Consider the following 22,101-nt stretch of genomic DNA (forward strand, 5'->3'; position numbering starts at 1 on the left):
CCCGTCACACTGTCATCCCCACACCACCAGTACGTACGCACACATGCACGGACCCCGTCACACTGTCATCCCCACACCACCAGTACGTACACACACATGCACGGACCCCACCACACTGCCACCCCACCACCACCAGTACACACACATGCACGGACCCCACCACACTGCCATCCCCACACCACCAGTACGTACGCACACATGCACAGACCCCACCACACTGTCAACCCGCCACCACCAGTACATACACACACATGCACGGACCCCACCACACTGTCACCCCACCACTGCCAGTACACACACATGCACAGACTTCAGTGCACTGCTGCCACTGCTGTGCATGTGCAAGCACAGACCCCACTGTTACTGCCCCCAACAAAGTGCTTTTTCTGGCATCCCCGATCTGTGTTGTTGCAAGCAGACCAGGAATATCTCAGTCCCTCCAGTGGAGTATATTTACAACCTCGAGGTGCCAGAGAATAAAGCTATGGGCCTGGACCCAGTCCCCAAGGGTTACAGCATGCAGCTCAGGAGTGCTGAGCTGAGTCTTAGCCCCCTAAAATCATCCAGAAATGAAGCCAGTTGACTAAACCCAACTTATATCACAGTCAAACCTTCAAGGGCATCAAATAATATAAAAGCAAAAAGCCCCATCCAAAGGATAGCAATTTCAAAGATTAAAAGAACATCGGCCCACACCGATGAGAAAGAACCAGTCCAAGAACTCTGGCAACTCAAAAAGCCAGAATGTCTTTTTACCTCCAGACAATCACCGTTGCTTACTAGCAATGGTTTCTAAGGCTGAAATGGCTGAAATAACAGACACAGAATTCAGAATCTGGATGACAATGAAGATCATTGAGATTCAGGAGAAAGTTGAAACCCAATCCAAGGAATCTAAGGAATCCAGTAAAATGATGCAAGAGCTGAAAGATAAAATAGCCATTTTAAGAAAGAACCAAACTGATTTGAGCTGAAAAAAATCACTACAAGAATTTCATAATACAATGAGAAGTATTAACAGCAGAATAGGCCAAGCTGAGGAAAGAATTGCAGAGCTCAAAATCCAGTTCTTCAAATCAACTCAGTCAGACAAAAATGAAGAATAAACAATTTTTTTAAATGACCAGTCTGGGTGCAGTGGCTCATGTCTGTAATCCCAACACTTTGGAAGGTCAAGGTGGGTGGATCACCTGAGGTCAGGAGTTCGAGACCAGCCTAGCCAACATAGTGAAAGCCTGTTTCTACTAAAAATACAAAAATTAGCTGGGCATGTTGGCACACACCTGTAATCCCAACTACTTGGGAGGCTGAAGCAGGAGAATCACTTGAATCCGAGAGGCAGACACTGCAGTGAGCAGAGATCATGCCATTGCACTCCAGCCTGAGCAACAAGAGCAAAATTCCATCTCAAAATAAATAAATAAATAAATAGAATGACCAAAAACCTCTGAGAAATATGGCATTATGTAAAGAGAGCAAATCTACAACTCATTGATGTCCTCGAAAGAGAAGAGAAAGCAAGTAAATTGGAAAACACATTTGAGGATATTGTCCACAAAAATTTCCCCAACCTTGCTACAGATGTCAACGTTCAAATTTAGGAAATTCAGAGAACCCCTGTGAGATACTATAAAAGATAACCATCTCCAAGACACAGTCATCAGATTCTCCAAGGTCAATGCCAAAGAAAAACTATTAAAGGTAGTTAAAGAGAAGGGGCAGTTTATGCACAAAGAGAATCCCATCAGGCTAACAGTAAACCTTTCAGCAGAAACTTTAAAAGCCAGAAGAGACTAACGGTCTATATTTAGCACTCTAAAGAAAAGAAATTCCAACCAAGAATTTCATATCCACCCAAACTAAGCTTCATAAGCAAAGGAAATATAAAATCTTTTTCAGACAAGCAAATGCTAAGGGAATTTGTCACTATCAGACCTGTCATATAAGAGGTCCTTAAGTGAGTGGTAAATATGGAAACAAAAGATCATCACTGGCCACCACAAAAACATACTTCAGTACATGAACCATTGACACTATAAAGCAATTACACAATCAAGTCTGCATAACAAACAGCCAACAACACAATGACAGGATCAAATCCATACATATCAGTATTAACCTTGAATGTAAATGTGCTAAACACTCCCACTGAAAAGGCACACAGTGGCAAGTTGGAGAAAGAAGCAAGACCCAACTCGATGCTATCTACAAGAGATCCATCTCACATACAATGACACTCATAGGCTTAAAGTAAAGGGATGGAGAAAAATCTATTAAGCCAATGGAAAACAGAAAAAAACAAGGGTTGCTATTCTAATTTCAGACAAAGTAGACTTTAAACCAACAATTATCAAAAAAGACAAAGAAGGGCATTGCCTGATGGTAAAGAGTTCAATTCATTAAGAAGACCTAACTATCCTAAATATATATGCACCTATGCACCTAACACAGGAGCACCTAGATTCAAAAAGGAAATTCTTAGAGACATATGAAGAGACTTAGATAACCACACAATAATAGTGGAAGACTTCAATACCTTACTGACAGTATTAAACAAATCACTGAGGCAAAAAACTAGCAGATATATTTAGGGCCTGAACTTAACATTTGACCAAACAGGTCTAACAGACATCTACAGAACTCTCCACCCCAAAACAACAGAATATACATTCTTTTCAACCATACACAGCACATAATCTAAAACTGACCACACAATCAGACATAAAACAATCCTTATACCAAACACACTCTTGAACCACAATGCAATAAAAACAGAAACCAATCCTAACAACATCTCTCAAAACCACACAATTATGTGGAAATTAAACAACCTGTTCCTCAATGAGTTTTGGGTAAGCAATAAAATTAAGAAAGAAATAAATTCTTTGAAACTAATGAAAACAAAGTTACAACACACCAGAATCGCTTGGCAGTAGGTAAAACAGTGTTAACAAGAAAGTTTATAGCACTGAACACCCACACGGAAAAGTTAGAAAGATCTTGAATTAACAACCTAAACACCACAGTCATGAGGAAAACATGAACAAACCAACAGCAGAGCTAACAGAAGAAAGAAAATAACCAAAATCAGAGCTAAACAAATAAAATTGACATGTGAAAAACCACACAAATGAGTAATCAAACCAAAAGTTAGTTTTTTGAAAGAATAAATAAGATAGACCACTAGCTAGACTAATAAAGAAAAAAAGAGAAGATCCAAATAAAAATAGTTAGAAATGATAAAGAAAACATTACCATCAATCCCACAGAAATACAAGAAAACTCTCAGACTATCATGAATATCTCTATGTACACAAACTGGAAAATCTAGAATAAATAGATAAACATACAGTCTTCCCAAATTGAACCAGGAAGAACTGAAACCATGAATAGATAAATAATGAGTTCTAATATTGAATCAGTAATAAAAAGCCTACCAACCAGAAAAAACCCTGGCCCAGATGGATTCACAGCCAAATTCTACCAGATATATAAAGAAGAGCTGGTACCAATCCTACTGAAACTATTCCCCAAAAAATCTAGGAGGATGGACTCCTCCCTAACTCATACTATGAGGCCAGCATCATTCTGATATTAAAACCTGGCAGAGACACAATGAAAAAAGAAAATATAGGCCAATATTTCTGATGAACATAGATGCAGAAATCCTTAACAAAATATTAGCAAACCAAATCCAGCAGCACATCAAAAAGCTAATCCACTACAATCAAATATGCTTTATTCCTGGGATACAAGGTTGGTTTAACATATGCAAATCAATAAATGTGACTCATCACATAAACTGAACTAAAAACAAAAATCACATGATATCTCAATAGATGCAGAAAAGGCTTTCAATAAAATTCAACAGCCCTTCAGGTTAAAAACCTTTAACAAAGTAGGCATCAAGGAACATACTGCAATATAATAAGAGCCATCCATGACAAATTTACTGTCCACATCACACCGAATAGACAAAAGCTGAAGGCATTCCCCTTGAGAACCAGAACAAGACAAAAATGCCCTCTTTCACCATTCCTATTTAACATAGTATTGGAAGTCCTAGTCAGAGCAATGAGGCAAGAGAAAGAAATAAAACACATCCAAATAGAAAATGAGAAAGTTAAACTATCTTTCTTCAACGATGATACAATTTTATACCTAGAAAATCCCATAGTCTCTGCCCAAAGGCTCCTAGATCTGATAAACAACTTCAGCGAAGTTTCAGCATATAAAATCTATGTACGAAAATCAGCAGTATTTCTAAACACCAATAACATCCGGGCTGAGACCCAAATCAAGAATGCAGTATCATTCACAATAGCCTCAAAAAAAAAAAGAAGTAGGAATATAGCTAACCAGGGAAGCAAAGGATCTCTACAGTGAGAATTATAAAACACAGCTGAAAGAAATCACAGATGACACAAACAAATGGAAAGACATTCCATGCCCATGGATAGGAAGAATCAACATTGTTAAAATGGCCATACTGCCCAAAGCAGTTAACAGATTTAATGCTATTCCTATCAAACTACCGACATTTTACACAGAATTAGAAAAAACACTATTCTAAAATTCATATGGAACAAAAAATAGCCTAAATAACCAAAGCAATTCTACCCCAAAAGAACAAAGCTGGAGGTATCACACTACCCAACTTCAGACTATACTACAAGGCTACAGTAACCAAAACAGCATGGTACTGGTACAAAACCAGACACAGACCAAGGGAACAGAATAGAGAACCCAGAAATAAAGCTGCACACCTACAATTATCTGATCTTTGACAAAGTCAACAAAAGCAATGAGGAAAAGACTCCCTTTTCAATAAATAGTGCCAGAATAGCAGGCTATCCACAAACAGAAGATAAAAACTGGACCCCTACCATTCACCATATACAAAAATCAACTGAAGGTGGATTAAAGACTTAAACGTAAAACCTAAAACTGTAAAACTCCTAGAAGAAAACTTAGGAAATACTCTTCCACACATTGGCTTAAGAAAAAAAAATTACGATGAAGACCCCAAAAGCAAATGTAATGAAATAAAATGTATACAAATGGAATCTAATTAAACTAAAGAGTTTCTTCACAGCAAAAGAAACTCTCAACAGAGCAAACGGACAACCTACAGAACGCGAGAAAATATTTGGAAACTATGGATCTTACAAAGGTCTAATATGAAGAATCTAGAAGAAACTTAAACAAATTGACATGTAAAAAACAACCCCATTTAAACATGGGCAAAGGACATGAGCAGATACCTCTCAAAAGAAGATATACATACAGCCAATAAGCATATGAAAAAATGCTCAACATCACTAATCATTAGAGAGGTGCAAATCAAAACCACAATGAGATACCATCTCACATCAATCAGATTGGCTATTACTAAAGAGTCCAAAAATAACAGACACTGGTGAGGCTGCAGAGAAAAGGGAATGCTTATACACTATTGGTGGAAATTTAAATTAGTTTAGCCCCTGTTGAAAGCAGTTTGAAGACTTCTCAAAGAACTTAAAACAGATCTACCATTCTACCCAGTAATCTCATTACTGAGTATATAACCAAAGACATGTACCCAAAGGCATATAAATCATTCTAACATAAAGACACATGCACATGTATGTTCATTGCCAACACTGTTCACAATAGCAGAGACATGGAATTAACCTAGGTGTCCATCAACGGTGGACTGGATAAAGAAAATGTGGTACATACATACCTTGAAATATTACACAGCCATTTAAGAAAAAAAAAAAAAAGAACAAAATCACGTCCTTTGCAGCAACATGGATGGAGCTGGAGGCCATAATCCTAAGCAAATTAATGTGGGAACGGAAAAGCAAATACTTCCTGTTCTCACCTGTAAATGGGAGCTAAACATTGAGTACACATGGACACAAAGAAGGGAACATCAGACACTGGAGCCTACTTGAGGGTGAAAAGTGGGAGGAGGGTGAGGATCAAAAAACTACCTATCAGGTGCTATACTCATTACCTGGGTGGTGAAATCATCTGTACACCACACCCTCACAACATGCAATTTATCCACGTAACAAACCTGCACATGTACCCCTTAAACCTAAAATAAAAGTTGGAAAGAAAAAAAAGTAGCATTGTATTGTTTTTAAAAAAGTCCCATCTCTTTGGCCCCCACTACTATCTCCATTGATCCCATTCTCATCTCTCAAATTGTCTTTTATAGACAGATCTTCTTTATATTCAGTTACCTTTACATGTGTAGATATATAAATATATAGCTCTATTTTTTAACTTTAATAGGATCATTCTATAATGATTTAGCTCACAAATTTAGTTTTTTGTTTTATTGGTTTTTTTTTTTAAAAAAAAACTTAATACATCAGAGCTTTTCCTGTTTCAGTATAGAGAGAGTAACAGTCTTTTTAAACTGCTACCATGTATTCTTAAATTTGGTGGTAACACTGTGATTTAATCATTCTTTTACTGATGAATATTTAGACTGTTTCTCTTTTTTTGTATTACCAAGAAAAAATGTTGCAGTAAAAACATTCTTGTACTAACATCTTGTGCCCATAATTTTTTAGAATACAGATAACTGTAAGAGGAATTGCTAAGCCACAAATTAGATGCATTTCTAAATTTGATAGATTGTGCCAAATTATCCTCCCCAAAAGCGGTATCAATTTATTTCCCCACCTACAATGTTTGAGATTTTTCTATTATTGAACTATGCCTGCATTCTTAGAAAAACCCTGATATCACATTGTTCTTTTGTTGTTCTATTGATTTTGATTTGTAAGTATTTTACTTGGGATTCTTGGAACCATATTCACATCTGCGATTTTAGTACATTTCTGCCACAAGTTTTGATACCAAGTTACGCTACTTTGGCAAAATTAAGTGAATCATGCTCCATCTTTTCCTATGCTCTGGAACAGTCTAAACCACACAGTAATTATGTGCTCCACGAAGTTCTCATAGAATTAGCTTGTAAAATCTAGACACATTTTGGGAGAGCTTTGACAACTTTTAAATTTTCTTATAAGATCATGAGTATGTTTATATTCTCTTCTTTAATAAATTTTGTTTGTTTATGTTTTATTAGGAAATCATTCATTTCACCCAGATTTCACAACTTTTAGCAGAGAGTTCAACATAATCTACAAAATAAGACCTGTAAATCTCCCCTTTACTTGTCATTATATTCTGTTCTCATTCCAATTATTTGTTTTTTCCTCTTGTTTATCTTGACTGGCTTTGCAGATGTTTCTCTTTTTTTTTTTTTTTTTTTTTTTTTCTGGTGTTTTAAAGAACTATCTCTTTGGTTTATTTTTCAAATTCATTTATCTTCTCTCCTCTAACCACTCATTTCTGCTTTAGTTTTTATCAATTTCTTCTATTTTCCCAGTCATATTCTCTTGGCTCTCTTTTTAACTTCTAGTTGAAAATTTCTATTCTTTTTTCTTGTCTAATTATAAAAGCCCTTAAAACCTCTAGTTGTTCTATGTGTACAACCTCGGCCGCCTCATTTATATAATGTTCTTGTTGTCATTGTTTCTGTATAATCTGTAATTACAGTTTTGATTTCTCTTTAAAAGTTATATAGGAGTGTGTTGGGCTTTTATTATTTTTAAAGTTTTGGCATTAATGCTCAGTTTCTCTGCACTGTGTTCCAAGATTATGGCCTGCATGATTTCTTGTCCTTGGAACGTATTAAAATTTTTCTTGTGACTTAATAACTGATCACTGTTATTAAACATTTCATGGACCTGAGAGAGAAGATAAATTCATTGCGGAGAACAAAGTGTGATATGTATCTGGAGTTGGGAAAAATATTTTGATATAAACTGATTCAAGTAAGTCAATTGCTGAATGGAATTTTTAACTCACAGCACACATAAAGCATTTTTTATTGAAAAGGGCAGACTTTGTTGAGATTTTAGCAGAAGGCAAAGGAGAAAGACAAGGGGGAGGAAGAGGAGGCAGAGAGAAAGAGGAGAGGAAGGAAGTCAGTTTGCTTAGAATTCCAGAAACTAGGATTTAAATATCATCAGCCAATCTTAAAGGACTACCCACAGAGATTTGTACTATGAATCAGACTTGAGGGGACCCAAAAAATGATGTAAAGGCCATTTTTCATACTCAAAGAAATAAGTGCATAAGGCAGAAAGAAGACTTGGAGAAAGGTAAGAAGTTTAGATGCAGGTGAGTGTTTCTGAATGGGGGCTCTGGTCCTGCCCCCTCCTAATGTTGAAACTTGGAAAGGGGAAGGAAGGACTTAGGTTTAAGGGTCTGAAGAAAGCCCTGCCTCTCCCCTGGAGCCCTAGGAGGAAGAAAACCCTCCAAGTGTCCTATGCCAACATGAAGTAACAAGCATCGAGTAGAAACAGTGGCAGGGCTGACCTAGACAATGAGAGGACCCACTGTTTCTCAGATGACAGCTGAGAGGGAGTGGAAGAGTTCACCAGGGCAAGGGGCACAGCGACCTGAATTGGAGGGCCCAAGTCACAGACATACCTCAAGGGATCCGCCAGAACTGAGGAGAAGCCCAAAACTCCCAGAGACCCTTAGGCACAGGTCAAGCCAAGAAAATGGACTGGCTGTGACCTCTGGCCACCAAGGAAAGAGGCCACTACCAGAGGCCAAGCAGGACAAGGCTGTTCAGCAGAGGCCAGCCTTGTTTCATGCAGCCCACAGACAAAATACCCATCCCTAAGGCCATGAGGTCATCTGAACCTCTTAAACCCAAAGAAACCCAGAGGAATAGGAGAACAACCCTGAAAGATACAAATTTTCTTCACATTTTTCATACCTCTGAAATGGGGCTAAGAATTACAATCAGTGGCCTCTTACAGTAGCATGTAGTTGGCCAGTTTGTATGGGTGATATCGTAGCCATTGTCTATTTAATGTGGAAGATCAAACATACCAGCCTCAAAACTTGCCAAATGAGCAGGTGTCAGCAACTTTGGATAAAATTCCAAAGCAATAAAGAAGCAGTCATTACCTTTAGGAATAAAATGGTTGTAGGGAGGGGTGAGAGAAGCAGTCAATCAAACATTCCCCAAACAGGAGTCAAAAGTAGGTGTTACAGATTGGGCTTCCCAGGAAGCAGACTCTGAAATGGATATAACTATGCCAGAGGTTTATTAGGGGATGCTCTTAGGTTCACCACTGGTGGAAGGAAGCCGGATTGGACAGAGGAAAAATTGAGTTGTGACACAGTCACAATAAAGGCCTCAGCCCAACCCATGAGGAACTCTGAAGCTGGGATGATCGTTTCCACTAGTTCCTATTTGGGACAAGGGACCAGGCCTTTATACCCATGTGTTGGCCAGTTTTGGGAAGGAAGCACAACCTTGGATGAGGTGGGGCCCTCTTCAAAGGTCCAGTCTCCAAAGGTATCTGACAGGTAAAGGCTCTCTGCCAGCAGCACTCCCAGCATCAGAGAGAATGCATGCTTCATTGCTGAAGGAGAATCTGGGTGGCACATGATAGCTCCCACCACAAAAGGCTGGCAGCGCCTCACTGAAAATCCAGCTTAATAACAACACAGAACCGATGGCTTTTAGGTTTTTTAATGGATTGTTTAAAGAAATGCTGAGCCACCAAACCTTCTGATGGCAAGGAGGATAACATTATGTAGAAAAGACAACATGAATGACGCAGTAAAAAGGTGTTACAGAACAACGGGACTCTGAATGTAGAGGAGTCTTAGAAATCCTTAACCAATTTATTTTGCTTATATTTCTCTTTGTCCATACGCGTGAGAGCTCTATATGAAAAACATTCTGTGACTAATCGTGTCTAAAAGAGTTTTTTTAATAAATATAAAAATTATAAGTGATTTTAGAAAGCACAAGAAATCTGAGATTTTTTTCCAAGCTTCTGATACCTACCCCTTTTGCAAGTTCTGAGGCTGGATGTCCACATGTGTACAGGCAACAACAACTACATCATGATGGCAACCACTTTATGACCACCACCCATCGCAATTCACATCACCATATTTAGAATATTAAAATGTGAAAAAATGTGTGTCTTATACATTAACGAAACACAGTACCTATACAGCAACCTATATAAAGTTCCACCTTAAAATTAATGACAACCTTAAGATTTCTGTAAAGTTTTTCATGAAGCATAAACTTTGTGCATACAGAAAAGTGTACATATCATTAGCATGTAGATCAATAAACTTTCAAAATTCAACCCGCATGTAATCAACCACTCAGACCAAGAAACAGAACATGAGCAGCACCCGGAATCCCCATCACGGCCACTTTTAATCACAATGTCCCATAACCATTCTCCTGGCTCCTCACACATGGATTCGTTTTCCCTGGATTATAACTTTATAGTAATGGAGTTGTACAGACTCTTTTGAGTCTGGTTTAATTTGGGGGTCGACATTACATGTGAGATTCAGCCACATTTTTGCATATGTTTGTAGCTTGTTTGTTCTGGTTGTTTTAATGTATTCCGTTCTGTGAATATACCACAATTTATCCGTTCTACTATTGGTAGACATTTGGATACTTTGCAGTTTTTTTTTTACTACAGTTGATCCTTAAAGAATACACGTTTAAACTGCAGAGATTCACTTTTTTTTTCCAATAAATGTTACACTGAGTGCGTCCGCCTCCCATTCCACCTCCTCCACCGCTTCCACCTTTGCCTCCCCTGAGACAGCAAGACCAATCCCTCTTCTTTCTCCTCTTCCTCAGGGAATAAAGATGAAGGCCTTTCTGATGGTGGCCTTCCATTTCATGAATAGGAACCATTTTCTCCTCCTTATTATTTTTTTAACGACATTATCTTTCCTCTAGCTTATTTTAAGAATACAGTGTATGATACACATAACATACAAAATATGGGCGAATCAACCATTTATGTTGTTGATAAGGCTTCTGGTCAACAGTAGGCTATTAGTAGCTATGTTCTAAAGAATCAAAGGTTATACATGGATTCTAACTGCATGGGGGGTTGGCACTCCTAACCCCCATGTTATTCAGGGGTCCACTGTATCACGAATAGTGCTGTGTCTTAGTCTGCTTTGGCTACTATAACAAAATACCGTAGATTGGGTGGCTTGAACAATAGGAATTTATTTTTCATTGTTCTGGAGGCTAGAAATTCAAGAGGAGGGTGCCAGCACGATTGGGTTCTAGTGAAGGCTCCCTTCCTTGCTTGCAGGTGGCCACTTTCTCACTGTGTCCTCACAGGGTAGAAAGAGTGAGAGCAAGCTCTCTATGTCTCTTCATAAGGGCACTAGTCCCATTATGAAGGCCCTACCCCCAAAACTTCACCTAAACCTGATTACCTCTCAAGGGCCCCATCTCCAAATACCATCACATTGAGCATATGAATTTCAAGACACAATACAGTCCATAGCATGAGCTGCTATTTGCAACTTTCTGATGGATACATACCTAGAAGTAAATGGTTGGGTCATAGGGAATTCAAATTTTCACCTTTAGTAAATACTCTCAAATACTTTTCTGAACTAGTTGTACCAATTTGCATACCTATGAGGTATAGTGCACTTGAATTCCATTTGCTCCACATCCTTGAACTACAACTTAGATTTGAAAATGCATAGTACTTGCTTCAAAGAAATTGAGTTACCTACATTCCAAAAGTAGCTAGGTTATTGTGTAAGTTGCGTCTTCGGGAAGCAGATGCTGAGACAGTGTTTAAAAGTGTAAGGGGGCCGGGCGCGGTGGCTCACGCCTGTAATCCCAGCACTTTGGGAGGTCCAGGTGGGCAGATCATGAGGTCAGGAGATCGAGACCATCCTGGCTAACATGGTGAAACCCCATCTCTACTAAAAATACAAAAAATTAGCCAGGCGTGGTGGTGGATGCCTGTAGTCCCAGCTACTTGGGAGGCTGAGACAGGAGAATGGTGTGAACCCAGGAGGAGGAGCCTGCAGTGAGCCAGTATCACGCCACTGCACTCCAGCCTGGGTGATAGAGCCAGACTCCGTCTCAAAAAAAAAAAAGTGTAAGGGATTTATTGGAGGGCAATGCCTGTAAAAGATTTTTAAAAGGAAAGATTGGGAATGAAAGTCTTTAGACTGTGATGCAGACCTTAAAAGAAAGAAGAGAGGAAGCAAAATTGGGCAGAAGGAGTCTCACATCATAGCGCACATCTGTCAACATCTTAGCCAACCCAATGGAAACTAAGATTGCCTATTGGAGGAATCCTATGTTGGGCAGAAATGGCAAGACCCTAAAACCTCCTGCCCTATTTAGTCATTGGCTAGGACTTTCCAAGAAGATTGTTGTCTAGACTTAACACAGGCAAATCCGAAGGTATTGACAGCTGGAGGCTGTCGGCTAACTGACCTCCTGACAGCTGGATGGCAAATTGTCTCACGAAGGAAGAAGATCTGGGCACCATGCCTCCATGACTGCCACAGTGCTCCCCTTGTGCCATGTGATTCCACTTTCATACATGCTTACAGAGCAGCTCTTCCTGGGTTCCAAAGGGCCTCACTTCTTACTGGAAAACTTAGAAGACAGAGGTTCGTGGGATGACCTACAGCCCACTCCCTGTTGGTCCTGGAGTCACAACTACTATTCATCAACTCCTTTGTCCACTGTCCATTCTCAATTTCTCTCATTCTCAGCTACTACTCCAGCTGGTCTGGATGACTCACCTGGTAGCATGAACCAAACCCTCACTCTTGAGGAGTCTGAGCCCCTGGTAATCACACCCTTATGAGGCTGGGCTAGCTGCACTTGTCCTTCTGTAGTCATAATTGACCAGGTGATGCTACCTCACTTCCACATATATTTCCCCATCCCCATTGTATAACATAGCCCTACCTCCTCCTTTTTATTAAATCAATTAGCCCTGTCAACACAATGACTCATTTTCTTGCCTATTGGTCCCTGATTGCAAGGAATTCAAAAATGCCTATATTTTAGTGTGTAGTTCAGTTCTCCTTTGACATGTCCTCTGGAGAGAGTGTTCTACCTTTGGGACCAGTACCACTCACACTGCAGACCCCAATGTTGTGGGCCAGGGAAGCATAAAGCCACACAATAGGTCACTGGGATTGATGCTACTTAGGACCACTCCTGCTTCTACCCCTTGATTATCCATGTATTTTTCCTGCAGGGGACACAGAGTCAAGTAGGGGTGTCTGATTCAGTGCTTAAATCATGTCTTAGAGGAAGGCACCCACACCCCATTCTCACAGAGTATTGCCTCAAGCTCCACCAGAACATTTCAATGCTCTATCAAGTGCCAGCTTCTGGACCGTATGGTAAGTGATACAACCAATGGATACCATGATCATGGGCCCGCTGCTGTAGCTCCTTCACTGTGAAATGGTTATCCTGATCAGATACTACGTGTTGTGGGATCCCATGCCTGTGGGCCAGTTTCTCCATAAGCCGCTGGATAATATGCTGGATGAGGCTCTGCAGGCACGAAAGGCAGACCCACACCCAAAACAGGTGTCTACTGCTATGATAACAAATTGCCATCAAGTGGATCAACTGGTCTCCCCAAAAAGTAGTGCCATATTTGGGGCTCAGCATTGGTCTCTGGTACTGGCAGGTTAGACATTCAGAAGGGGCAATAGCTATGTCAGTCTTTTTAAGTGGTAGCCCATGCAGTTGCGTTCATGTGGGACCTCTATCTCTGCTACCATGACCACTCTATTCATGGGTCCATTTGACAATCTATCATGCCAGTTCTGGAGGAACCAATGATGAATGCTGACTAATGTAAACCAGCTGAGCATTTTGTCTATTTGGATATCCAATGTCACTTCTGTGATACATGCTTTATAATGGACATTAACATGTCACACAAAAATCTTTACACTTTATGCCCATTTCCACAGATCTGTCCACATGCCTCTACTCCAGATCTCCTCATCTCCAAGTACCCAGTCATTTTCTCTCTAGATCTCTAACTGATCCATTAAATCATTGGCCATTTCCCATGAGTATATATATGTTCTTATCTTGGCCACTTGTCTTTCCATGCAAAGTAGACGACCAGATGCATTACTTGCAGCTCTACCCATCAACAAGATTTTTCTTCTCTACTTTATTTAGAGCCTATCCTGAGTGTGGTGGTTAATACAGTAGCTGTTCATTTTCAGCCCGTACTTGTATACTGAGCCAACCCAAATATAAACCAAGCTAAGGCTTTTTTCTTTTCCATAGCTGGTCCTATGGGATCCCACATATGGCCACAGATGTGAGCAGAGGGAGGGGTGCTGATGCAGTTGTGATGGGCGACAAGAGGACTGCTGCTCCCTGCCCATGCAGCTTCTCATGCCCTCTAGTCTTGCTTAGACTCAGTTCCAGTTGTACCTTTTCCATCTTACAATGGATTGCTACTTGGCTTACCCAGATCTATGACTTGGCAAATCTAACAGTTTTCTATGGGAAACTTAATTCCATGTCACAATCAGAGCCCACAGGAGCTACTCAGTGGGAACCAGATTTTCTCCTTCTTTGCATTTATAATAATTATAGCATTTTAAAAGATGTACCAGGGCTCCAGGCTCCCAGAAGAAGCAGAAACAATGGGGATGGCAGAAGTTTGGCTCTAAGGGATTTATGATGATAAGAACCTAGAATTTGGGGAGCAACTTCTGTGGCAAGACAGACTGGTTCCAAGCAGAAATAATACCTCTTCAGGGACAGAGTTGGAGGCAGAGAAATTCCTAAAGTTAATGCTTGACTCAAGTGGGAGCGTTTATAAACAGTGAGGTGCATATTTTGGGCACTTATATGCTCAAGGTTCCTTGAATACAACTTTTTTTACACCTTTTATTTGCATCTTTTATTAAGCAGAGAAGTGAGATAAAGCACAACTGAAAGTGGAGACTGACTGCCTGTATTTGATTATGTGATGGATTAAATACAGTCATCAATTCTTTGCCCCTCCTTTCACTGAGAGGTAGAATCCCCTCCCCCTGAATATAGGCCGGCTCTGGTCCGGTTTTGACCAATCAAATATGGTAGAAATGTTACTCTGTGCAAGTTCCATGGCTGCACCTTAAGACCACCATGCTGTGAAGGAGCTCAAGTCCCTGGAGAAAGCGAGGCCATACGGAGGAACGCAAGAACGCAGAAGCACCAGAGATGCGCATGAGGCCAAACATAGAACTGAGCCTGGCCACCAGCCGAATGCAGCCAAATGAATGATCCCAGCTGACGTCACCTGGAGCAGAAAGTCCACCCAGCCAAACCCTGAATTTGTGACCTACAGAATTGTAAGCCGATTAAATGGATTCTAAAGTCCCAAACCATGGAATCGCAGGCAAATTAAATGGTTGTTATCTTAACCAAATAAGTTTTGGGGTAATTTATTATGCAATAGATAACTACTGAAGGTTATTATAGTGTTAGTGACAGAAGACCTTATGGAAACTAATCTCGATAATGACTTATAATCCCCTTAGATAAATTAAAAATAAAATCATCAGCAGTCTGAGTGAGAAGTAGTAGCAGAGAGGGAATTCAGAGACGACGACTCAGTCTGTCTCTTTTAAAAACAGGAGTTTTCTATTTGGTTTCCCAGGGCTCCCTGTTATAAAGGGGGCACTGGCTTTATTAATAGAGCAGCTCACATGAATAAGCCAATGTTTCTATATTCCTTCTCCTCAACTGCACCTCCCTCTCCCCATCTCCACCACCACCACCACCAATTCCTTGCTTGAGAGTTATTCTGTAAGTTTTGACACATGAATATAATATCATGCAAACAAAAGGGCATTTTCAAGACAATGCATTCAACTGAAAAACCACATTTTAGAGTTTTCACGTGGCTTTCTTGACCTTGATGAAAAAGTAAATGCAGAAAATTCCAACGCTATCTATCTATTCCGCTCTGCAGTGAACTCCCTGGAACTTTCTCCCTTGAGTCCCATTGTCAATCAAAGGGAAGCAAGGATTAGGTGATGAATGTGGCTTCTAGCATGGAGGAAACTGATGTCTACTCCCAAATGCCTCAATAATGTTTGTGACTGAGAGTCAGCCTCAGATTACTTGTCTTAAATGGAATACACTTCATTAAACAAATATTTATTGAGTTCCTATTATATGCCATGCACTATTCTAGACAAAACAGGCACAAAAGAAAAAAATCTATGCCCTCTTACTGCTTATATTTCTACTTGGGAGGGACAAAGTATAAATATGATAAATATATAAATTATATGTTATGCTAGAAGATGATGCATTCTATGGAAATAATAGAACAGGGTGAGGAGGAACAGCAATAGAGAGGAAGAAGGCAGTTTGCAGCACTGCATAGTACCATACGTGCCAGGGTGGACCTCGCTGAGAAGGTGATGTTTGCACAAACATGAAGGAGGTGAGTGAGTGAGCCACTTGGATATCTGGGGGAGAGTGTCTCTGGCAGATAGAACAATGAGGGGAAAGGCCCTGAGGCAAGAGGTGCCTGATAAGTTCACAGAACAACAAGATTATTGTGTCTGCTGAGGAGTGAGGGAGGGAGTGAATAGTAGGAAATCAGATAAAGGGCTGAGGGGATAGGAGCTGATCATGTAGAGCCTTTAGCCATTGGAAGGCTTTCCCTTTACCCCTGGTGGAAGGGAGAGCCACTGGAGAGTTCTGAGCAAAAGAATGGCATATTCTGATTTACCTTTTAACAGAACCCCTCTAGCCTCTGAATTAAGAATAGATTTGAGGCTGGCTGCAGTGGCTTATGCCTGTAATCCCAGCATTTTGGGAGGCCACGGCGGGCAGATCACAAGGTCAGGAGTTCAAGACCAGCCTGACCAACATGGTGAAACCCCGTCTCTACTAAAACTACAAAAATTAGCCAGGCATGGTGGTGTGCACCTAGAATCCCAGCTACTCGGGAGGCTGAGGCAGGAGAATCGCTTGAACCCGGGAGGCGGAAGGTTGCAGTGAGCCGAGATGGTGCCACTGCACTCCAGCCTGGGTGACAGAGTGAGGCTCAAATAAATAAATAAATAAATAAATAGATTTGTAGGGGGCAAGGACAAAAGCAGAGTCTAGTTCAACAGTCCAGGGAAGAGATAATGATCTAGGTTTGATTTCTTTTTCTCATTTTGGGCTCTCTCAAGTCAATGGCAAATAAAAATAAAACTTGAGGGAAAGGACAAGGGAAAGGTAAATTATTTTTCCTGTTTTGTTTGACGTGTCTACCCTGTGCTGGGCTGTGGCTGGAGGCTGGACAGGTCCCAGCTGACTTTTCTTGGGGGTTATGACTGATGGGACAGAGGTAGCGAGGGAGAAAAGATGACTGTTTGCTTGCTTCCAAGCTTATTTGTTGGCAACTGCTCATCTTAGAGAAGTGGCTGGCTGGCTGAGGGAAATCTGATCCTTGGCTGGATGTGTATTTTGGGGAGATGGGTGATTGTGCACTTTTTGAGAACAGGAGACTCAGCCAGTCAGTCAATAATGACTGGGTTTTAAAGACTGAAAATACTTCCCGACTTAGAGGACTGGTATCCAGGTCCCTCCAAAGAGATGTGGGGAGGAGCCTGCAGCCAGGGCACACAGGAGGATGCATGGGCTGGAAGGACAGTAAGTTCTCCTGGGCTTTTGATGTTCCATTGTCACTTCCCTCACATATGATGCACGGAAAATCCATTGCCTCCCACATTCAAGGAAGTATTCAATGAATGTTATAAAGGAAACAGGAAGGATTGTCCGCTGTGCATCACCCAAGACACACATCAAATACCAGGAATGATATGATTACCAGGTGACTTATCTTGTTCCTCTGAACACATGGAACCCCGAGACAAATCTACTCCATCAAGGGCTTTTATGGGTTGTGTTTTTGGAAATCAAAGCTTGCTGTATTTTATACAGACCTTTAAGAACCCTAAGAAGATTTAAATTTTAAAAGATGATGTATAGTACTGACCATTGTGCCTTTTCTAAGTATGCGACTTCCTCCTTTTCTTTTTCTCTTCCCCACTCACTGCCTTCAAGACTCTCATTGTTTCTTTTAACCAACACCTTTTGGGTACCTCCTATGTACCAAGCATGGTACTCAGCTCCAGATGTTCAGAACTCAGTAGTAATTCAAAGCCCCTGCCCTTCAGCTGTATTTGTTCTAGGAAGTAGAGGAAATTTCACAGAACCCTAATGCATTGTGAACAAGGGCTAAGACAAAGAACCCCAAAGAAGGGATAGATTCGTTCCTGAATTGGGTCTTGGAGGGTGAGATAAAGAGGAAAGTATATTTGTGGCAGAGTAAATAACAGCTAATAGTTACAACTGGCTCTCCCTCCCAAAATGTGTGCATATGCATATATATTTATGTAAATTATGCTGATGGAATGTGTACACAATTTACAAAAATAATGAAATATATAATACTCATTATTATAAATTCCATTTCACCAATTAATTCTCACAAAATGCTTTCAATGATTTTGCTGAACTCTTGTATCCATAGCCAATTTATGTTTGCAACTGACAAATGAGTGTAGCTGTGAGAGATATATTGGTTGATGTTTTTGTTCACATTAATAAGATAAAAATGAGACAAAAATGTATGCCAGAATTTCACTCATTGGTCAATAACGTGAGTAACTACAACTAGTTTGCTGAATCAGGTAATAGTCATAAATACTGGAAGAATATTTTCTCAAATTTTTGTGCTGTTCATATTAGATTGGTGCAAGTGATTGCGGTTTTTGCCATTACTTTTAATTATTGACATTTTCCCCCAAAATTTTTTAAGTCTAAACAATCAACAAAACAATAAACCAAGTTTGAATTTGTAGCATTTGCTGATTTCTGTGGTGTAAATACTCCCTACACGAATAATTTCAAGCCACCAATGTGACAGGAGATACACAGTAGCAAGTTATCATTCAGTAGCTCCAACATACAGGCACAATAGACACAAATAACTTCAAGAGCATAAATAAAAGTAAAATACTTAGAATATGATAAGTTGAATTTATTGCCTTTGTTTTTAAGTATAAGGTAATACAATTGATTTTTAATAATGGCTGTGTTTAACAGCTGTCTTGCAAAATCCCTGCAAATTGAACAATTAAGCTGTCATGAGCCTGTCCAAGCCATCTTCAGCACACTGCTGGTCCTAGTGCACAGTGAGAATTCAATAAATAACACACACCTATTGGGTATGATGCTTATTACTTGGGTGATGAAATAATCTGTACATCAAACCCCCATCGCATGCAGTTTACCTGTGTAACAAACCTGCACGTGTAACCCTCAACCTAAAATAAAAGTCTTTTAAAAAAAGAATTCAGTAAATGACAGTTGACTTTTTCTCTTTCATTAAGGAACAAAAAATAAGAAATGGATTAGCCAAGGTGGATAAAACAATGATTGGCATGAGTGCATGAAGAAAGGGTTTTCCAGAAAGCACGGTGATGTTTGCCCCTCCTCTGCCTGAGTGCTTTCAGTGTCATTTTCCTCTGGAAGTGTCAGGCCTTCTTTTCACTATGGAGGAGAAAAGGCACCGTGGAATGACCCACATGTGTCAGTCTCCCTCCTGTGCAGGCCAAGCATGATGGGCCTCCCCACAGAGCAGATAATGTTCCCACTTTGTGCGGAGACAATGCTGTTCACCCCTGCCTGACCTCTCACACTGTGTCAAGTGACACCAATAGATTGTCTCCAGTGGTGCAGCCATCTCCATGCCCAGCAAGATCTGGAAATGTTTGTGACTTTGCCACAAAGAGTGCTTCTAAGGTGTCAGTCAGGAAAACACTCCCTCCTGAAATGTATGTGACAAAACCCATGGAGAGTAAGCTGCTAATATTGAAATAACAAAATCTATATGCTCCCTGGCAGAAGCTTGGGTTCTGAAATACACCTCACCATCTCTGTGAGCTGTTGCTTAACTCCCCAAGACACTTCCCCCAAGCACCAATATGCTTGCTCTCAGGACAGCAAAGGAACAAAGTATTTCAAGTGATGGTCCAATGGTCTTGGTAAAATGTGCCAGTATCTTTCACTTGGAAGCCTCAGTAAGCCTTTCTTTGTCTACAAGCTGGACGATGGGAACAGGTAAAGAGAAACAGAGAGCGTTCAGGAGAAGGCATGTCCACAAGCTAGGTTGTTAAATATGAATTCTAAATTTCTCTTCAAATAATTAATATGTCAGTATGTTCAATTCTTTGCTTTCTACTTTTAAACTCAACTTCCTCATAAAGCAACCTTTTCAATTACCTACTCCACCCTGACTCATTCTGATCACCTGCTCCACCCTGACTCATTCTCCATCCCGCATCACCATTTTTTCCTGCCAAAGCACTCACCCCTTCATTCTCTTTAAATTAGCCAATCGGAATTAGTTTAGCCTGTGCGGTCTAACCCTAGCCAATAGGGGAACCACACAGCAGCAAGGGCCACCTGCATCAGGGATAAGAACCCCTTTCCCTCCCTTGTCCAGGTGCGTGCTCACCATTGCTCCATCTGTAAGGGCATACCCTTCTATAGAAGTACCTTGCCTTGCTGAGAATTAAGAGAAAATTTTATATTCTAATGCTATTTCTTTTGCGGCACCGAAATCTGGGGGCTCATTCAGGATTATGTTCCCCTCCGGGGCAGTCTCTGGTTCTCTCTGGTGTGCACCTCGCCCCCTGTGGCGTTCTCAGTGGGGAGAAATCAGAACCCACCCAGTGCCAGGAATAACCCGCACTCTCAGCAATGCAAAAAAAAAAAACAAAAACAAAAAACAAACAAAAAAACAAAAAACAAAAACTGGCCAGCAACCTAGCTTAAAGGATCCTCACATACTACGGCACAGACCAAGGAAGGAGAAACCATGGGAGCCAGTAAAGTATTTCCTTGGTGGTCAGAACCAAGGTCAGAAAGCCACAGCAGGGGCAGTGAAGTACTCCTTGGTTGGGGTGGTTTAAAGGTTAAAAAGCAGTGAGACATCCCCACTGTGGGGGACTGAACCTCACACAAACCTCCAGTAGTAGAAAAGGCAAGAAATTTCCAGTGGGGAAATTGAGCCTCATCCCAAAAGGCAAGAAATTTCCAGTGGGGAAACTGAGTGTCACCCCAAAAGGTGAGAAATTTCCAGTAAGGGAAACTGAACCTTGAACCTTACCCTAAAACTATCAAGATGGAAAATATCCCAAGCACAACAGAGAGCAAGGCGGATAAAGACGGTAACAAAGATATCCCCCCAGATAGCCCCCTAGGTCTCATGCTAAAACACTGGAAGGATAATGAAAGGACTAAACATAGGAAAAAGCAACAAATGATAAAATATTGTTGTTTTATTTGGACTCAGGGACCCATCCTCAAACCCTCAATCTTCTGGCCAAAGTTTGGGTCAAACGAGGATGTAATGTGTTAGCTTCTAATCTGATATGTTAATGATAAAAGTCCACTGTCTCAAGAAGAACTAGGTTATGCCCTTTGTTGGAAGCAAGGACCTGCCCTCCTTTCTCCCTTAAAAACAAATAGGGAAGAACCCAATCTGGTACCTCAAAATGAAAAGTCAGAGGAGCCAGCTCTCATGCCTAAAGATTCCAGTGCATGGCATCCCCTAGACTATCTTCTCCTGTTCAGTGTCCCCAATCTTTTCCCTCAGACAGCCACTACCGCCTCAGATTCCATTCCAAATTCCCCCTCTACTCACGTTATCCCTCTCCTTATAACCCTGACTCTTGGGAATTACCATCTCACCACCCTGTTCTCTCCCAACTTAACTACCCCTCTCTAAAAGGACTCCAGTGTGAGGTAGAACAATATAAAAAAGATATTCAGAATTTCGCATTTTCCTCTGTACCTAAGAGGTCAGCCCTGACCCTCTTCCGTTTGAAAGAGGTACCACAAGGAGGGGGGCGGGCATTGGCTTTGTAAATGCTCCCCTAGCCAGTTCAGAAGTCCAGAATTTTAAAAAGGAGTTTAAACCACAACTAGATGACCCTTACAGAGTGGCAGACCAAATTGACCAATTCTTAGGACCTCAGTTATACACTTAGGTCGAGTTAATGTCCATCTTGGACATCCTCTTTTCAGGGGAAGAAAGGAATATGATTCGTAGGTCTGCTATGGTAGTTTGGGAATGTGAGCACCCTCCCCGTGAAAACTTTCCTACTGCGGACCAGAAATTCCCCGCCCGAGACCCCCAGTGGGAC

The sequence above is a fragment of the Mandrillus leucophaeus genome, unplaced genomic scaffold (assembly GCF_000951045.1).
Source record: "Mandrillus leucophaeus isolate KB7577 unplaced genomic scaffold, Mleu.le_1.0 Scaffold186, whole genome shotgun sequence".
NCBI classification, from domain to species: Eukaryota; Metazoa; Chordata; class Mammalia; order Primates; family Cercopithecidae; genus Mandrillus; species Mandrillus leucophaeus.